This window comes from Cynoglossus semilaevis, chromosome 5, assembly GCF_000523025.1.
Source record: "Cynoglossus semilaevis isolate Cse_v1.0 chromosome 5, Cse_v1.0, whole genome shotgun sequence".
NCBI classification, from domain to species: Eukaryota; Metazoa; Chordata; class Actinopteri; order Pleuronectiformes; family Cynoglossidae; genus Cynoglossus; species Cynoglossus semilaevis.
In genome coordinates, this window is record NC_024311.1 from 232,732 (window position 1) to 238,603 (window position 5,872).

The 5,872-nt window shown below is 39.0% G+C and overlaps 1 protein-coding gene across 6 annotated transcripts in view; it reads left to right on the forward strand.

The window, feature by feature from the left end:
• Positions 1-5,872, forward strand: part of kifc3 (kinesin family member C3) — a 35,363-nt gene that overhangs the window by 2,286 nt on the left and 27,205 nt on the right. The gene's annotated exons all lie outside the window — the stretch shown is intronic.

The following is a 5,872-nucleotide window of genomic DNA, read 5'->3' on the forward strand; positions in this document are numbered from 1 at the left end:
GTACAGGTAATTGATATAGAGAGCCCGGCTGTAACATGATGCTCAGTGTTCTACATTGTGAACGGAGTGCAAGTTGTGTTCAGACCTTAGTGTGATTTCTCTATTTCATTTTTTTTTTCCCCCCTGTCATTTTCTGACAATCCTGTTAAAACAGTGTTCGTGTTATTCTAAGCCTTTAAATGAAACAGCCTTCTCTTAAGTCAATGGCCTATCCAGTAGCCAGTCATAATTCTGTATGTCATATACAAATTATAATTATTTTCTAAGGTGTGTCCAGACAGCAAGCCTAAGGTATAATTTCTGGTCCTAGTAAAATGAGATCATCTTAACTCGGGCATATTTACAGTACCATTTATTTTTCTCCGTTGAACACATGTGGGTCAGGTAGAAGGTGCTTGTGCATGCTATAGCAGGTATGTAGGTCACATAGAATTGTGGCTGCAGAAGCATCAGAAACATGTCTACAGTTGTTCATTAGTAGTAAGTGGTACAGTTAGTGCATTAGTGTAAGTGAGGTATGTGACAGAGGCCTGACTTTACTTAGTTGTGAGGCCATGCAAGTCTGTCCATTGGTAAATTCTCCGGTAGTTGTGAGGGCATGCAAGTCTGTCCATTGGTAAATTCTTAAAAAATAGAGTTGTTCATAAATATGTCATAACAGAAACACAAAGCAGTAGAGAGATGTTTGTATTTGAGAGTGATCCAAGTTGGACTGGAAATAGAATTATTAATGTCAAAAAAAATATGCTAAAGTAAAATTAGCTTTATTGTAATGGTTATTTTAGTCCAACTGTACATCTAGACCGTGGCTTGTCCATGCCAAGAGTGTCTTTTGAAACTTTGCTTCTTAAACAATATGAATTGATTTTTCGGTCTGGGCTGCTGTGACACTTATTGTCTCCGACCATATGTTAGGCCTCCACATACAAACCTTTGCACGGGGGTGTTGAGATTGCTCCTTTACACCTAACCCTAACCCCTAACCCTAACCTTTACACCTTTTGTGTACAAATAAAAATGAGAGAGAAACATTGTCATATATATATATACAACGGACAAATTAGTTTATTCTCAGTCTCAGCTGTTACCATGGATTTTAAGTTTCTGTTTGCATTAAATGTTTACAAAAAAAATGTACTTATTTTAAGTGTTCAGTCAAGTTAATTAAGCTAAGCTTCTTTTATTCTCCATTCCAGCTGCTGTGTTTTGCATTGATTTCATTTCCTGTGGGGACAATATGTTGACAAAACAACTGTAAAATTGTTTAATTGCAGTTTTGTAAAAGGCCGTTCCAAGTTGCTACTGGTGCACACGTTGTTTATTTTATTCATTCTTTGTGTCGGTTTGTTACATTTTTTAAGGGAAGTAATGTTTCCTTTAGTGCTTGCGTGATGGCGATGGTGAGGTATAGAGTTTATTAATTCAACAATCGTGTCATATTTCCAAGAATATGCAACAGCCTGGTATCGGTATTTGGACTAGTGCATCCTTAGCACACTGTGTAACCATTTTCTTATAGAGATCTAAGTTTTTAGAAATTGGCATTCGCACCAAATGTGATTGACGGGGGGGAAATGCTTGTATCACCTTGTATCACTCATTTGTGGTTATCATGCTCCTGAAAAAAAAAAGGCATATCAAGGCAAGTTGGTCATGGATGAGATGACCAATGTTGCTACACTGCACCTACTGTACCAGCAGCACCAGCGAATCACCTGCCACCACCGTGTCTGGGTTTTATAGCATCCTGTTAAGTGAATTGAGTGAATTTCACCATCTCCTCCGGGAGCTTCATCTGGAATGACAACTGGTTGCAGCATGACAGTAGTAAAACAAGACACAGATCTCAGTCTCACAATCACATTATCAGATTCTCCAACATCCAGGGTCACTTTAGCTCATGTCTCTTCTTTTTTTTATTCTGGTCAGGATGAACATAGCAGCAGTGTTGGTGACCACACAAGGCAATGTTAAGCTTTTTGCATACTTCTCTGCTTAACTTCAGCAAGGGAAACACGGCACAGTGCTGCCTCAAAAGTTGCAATTCTTCCAACTTCATATGCATTGCCTCAGATGCTTGTTTGCTTCATTAGCTTCATTGTGTTGCATCAAAAACTCCAATCATGCTATCTGATATTAAATTGTGTGCTGTCATGCCATTTGAAGCTTTACAATGACGAGTCAGATATAGCGAACGGTGTCAAGGTGGAGTAGAGTGACCAGCTGTCCCACTTTACGTTGTATTGCACAGCATTGAACCAATTGAACATTTTGTCCCACTTTTTCCATTCGACATAACTTAATTCAAAATAAACTATTTTATGTGCCTGGCTGTCTATGGACCACACCTATTAGTGTGGTCCATAGCAGTGATAGGCGACTTTGTGGGTAAGGCGGTAGCTGACAGGCTGAGTGGGGTGTCGATCAAACTACTGAATTGCAGCAATCACACACACATTAGCTTCTGAAATCGTAGAGCACACAGTTGTTTTGATACTGCAAAGGTGCCCAGGTTTGTAGTGTGCCGAAAAAAGGAAGATGCCACCTTTTGGCTGAGTCCGGTGGATAGAACTGAACCAGTCTTCTGCAATTTGTGTATGAACAGCTTTTCTCTCTGGCAATATTTTTCCCTGCAGACCAAATGAGTTGGATAACAATAATTGCGGCAGAAGTTGCCAGTGTTTACCATGCAGTGCAATATGCACATTCATATCAGTCAGCCGACTACAGAAAATCTCAAATCTCGAGAGATTCAGGTTAAGGGCCACTTTGTACATAGCTGTGTAGCGTTCTACAACGATGAAGAATATATATTTCTGTTCTGCTTTTCTGCTAGCAGTGTGTTACAGAAACATGCTATTCATAGTTCCGAGAAAGGCTGTTGGATTGTAATGCAAAATCTGTTTGGTGACGGTGAGGTATTTCTATTTTTTTTATTTTCAGGTTTACATCACAGATGGCCATATAATCTACAGGAGTTGTTGGTTTTACACAGACCTGTTTAATTGCAATTGTTTAATTTATTCAGGTCATATTTTGGTGTGCCTTATCTGCTTATTCTATGTTAAATGTGGAAGAATTACAGTAAGATAATACATCAGTAATTACGTTATATTGTAAAATATGTGTGTTTTTTTAGGTTTAGGTTATGTCTTGGCTGCTATAGCGTTTTGTGGTTTGTTTTGTTGGGGGTAAAAGGCCCGACATGTGCATGTGACTTAATTTTTAAAAAAAAAGCGTTGGCTTCTAATGATTGCGGCTGTCCCTCATTGTCCCACTCAAACCTGCTGCTTGTCCTGCATTTTGTCGGTTCGGAGGTGGTCACCCTAATGTGGAGCGATATGTCTCAAATGATACCCATGGAATTGTTTAGGTTGGACACAAATAGGAGGCACCCAGAACACAAATAGACATTTAAATAAATCACAAAGATTTGGTAATGTGACAACTAGGGATGCACTGAAATTAAAAGTCCCGAAACCAAAAATTATAGGAAACCAAGGCCAAAAACCGAAACACAAAAAGAAATTATTATGCCAAACATTAGTACCATTGCATTTATGGCTATGACTGTGTACTAAACCTCAATAAAATCTAGCCGCTGCAATTGCAATCAATTAATAATAAATAAATAATTGTCAAAATAATGAATTGTCAAATGGCTACCAGAGAAATAAAATCAAGAAGAAAGTCAAAACAGAATAGCCTACATATTATTATTATTTGAGACACTCTTTTGCAGGATCTCACAGAACATATCAGAAAACAAGGGCGAGACACAGAGAGACAAGTCCTTTTTGCTGCGCTCTGTTCTCCTTGTCCTGCGCTGTCCTCTTCTCCGTCTCCAAGCAGGCCTGGATCTTTTCTGCCTGCGTGCTGCTTTATTTCCCAGCATCCAAGTAATGATCTTTATAACTCTGGTTTGCAACCGTAGTTGCAAAGCCACTATACACTAATGTATGTACAGTTATGTATTCACATGCATTGAGGAATATGACAGCTAGCTATTAGTGCTTGATGATTGATCAAAATGTGATTTTGATTTTACAATTTAAGCATCCCACAATTATGGAAACAAGATCGTCGAAATAATGATTTTTGTGCCTTTCGTGCCTTCTTGCATGTTGCTCTCGTTCTGTTATATATGAATAACCTAGCATGTAGCGTCACTACAGCACTGTGCCCCATCCTCCAGAAACAGTAGTTTGACTTCTATGAGTCTGCATCTCTAAAGCCAGACCATGTAAACAGACTGGTCTGTTTCCCATTATTGCTGAGATCATGTTTGGGTCGACAGTGGGTTCATTTGACCAAAAAAAAAAGGAATAAAAATAATATTAACAATAAAAAGGCTTTGCGGCTTTGGTGCACATAAAAAAAAAATGACTTGCTTGCACCAGCAAAATTACTGAATTAACTGAGGTTCTTCGTTATAATCGGGCAAAAAAAAAATTAACAAAAATATGTTATACCTTTTGTTGTGGTAAACTTGCTATGATTTTGTGGGGCCAAATAAATTCACAAAAAACGAAGACATTCTACATGAATGTCTACAAAAATGTTAATGACAACAAAAAAATGTGTTATAGGTATTTAAACAGCTGCAACCGTGGGCCAAACATGACAGTGTATCGCTATTGCTTTACTACGATTCCCAACGTGGCATGCCCCACCGGATCACATGTACGCTGTAATTGGAGATTCGCCGCGGGGTTCATTACACTCTTCTCCTGGCGTGGATGGAGATTTGCCGCTGGGCTCACAATTCTCTCCTACTTGAGCTTGCGTCTCCGGTGCTTGATCCTTGGGAGCGGGAACGTCGTGCTTGCTTGACAGAAATCCCAGGATCGATCGCCTTTTATACGTTGTTGTGACATTTGAATGTTGTTGTTCACCTCTAAAATACTTTTGCCGACCTCTATGCAAGTTACCAGATCATCAGCGTATTATCGAGGAGAAGAGCAACCTGTTCCCAGGGAAAGTTACGTAATACGGAAGGAAGTGAAAAGACGCGTAACCCCCGCGTTGCATCGACTGATTCTGGGTTACAAAGGATGTTTAATACTTAACAAGGAAGAAAAAGATACCACACTGGAAACAATTTTTTTTTTTTCCAATTGTTCATTTTCAGCTCTTTCTTCTATTAGATAAATCTACCGGTGGTATCAGTAGAAAAAGCTACTTGCACTGGTGCAAGTTGGGTGCCAAATTACGCAATAATCGCAATATTGTGAGAAATTCTCTGACAATGATCTTGCCAAGGAAATCTTTAATTGTGACATCCTGAGACCTAACCTAAAGCTACAGATTAGACTTTTGCACAATTAATCGTATTTTCGTCGTCATCACAATGTGGTCTGAAATGTGATACGTTTTGTTTAACGTGTTTGTGCCATGCTTTCACATTCAGCATGCACACAATTTAGCCAATCACATTACGACCATTTAGTCAATCTGATAACGCCCAGCTCCACTAAGGTAGGGACTAGTCAGATTAGTAAAGAGAAGAGAGGGGGACAGAGGAAATACTTGTGGCACCTCCACGATCTGGCAATACTTTGCATTCTAGCGAGAAGACGATTTAGAGACTCGGGTACTGTGCAGCGGTTGTAGCAACTTCTAGAGGTAACACCACCAACATTCATCATCACACCTGTCATCACTGCAGTAACAGTCCATTGCTCAGAGTTTTGTGAATGCAACCCCATATGAAAAGTCCTCGATGAGGTTTGGTTTCATACCGAAACCAAACCTCTTTTAAAGTAAGAATATATCTAAAATGCATGTTTGCTTAGGTAAAAAAAAAAAAAAGACTTTTAAACCTTCCAGTATAATGATTTTGTGTGCTGTTCGCATAACAAAGAAAGTTAAT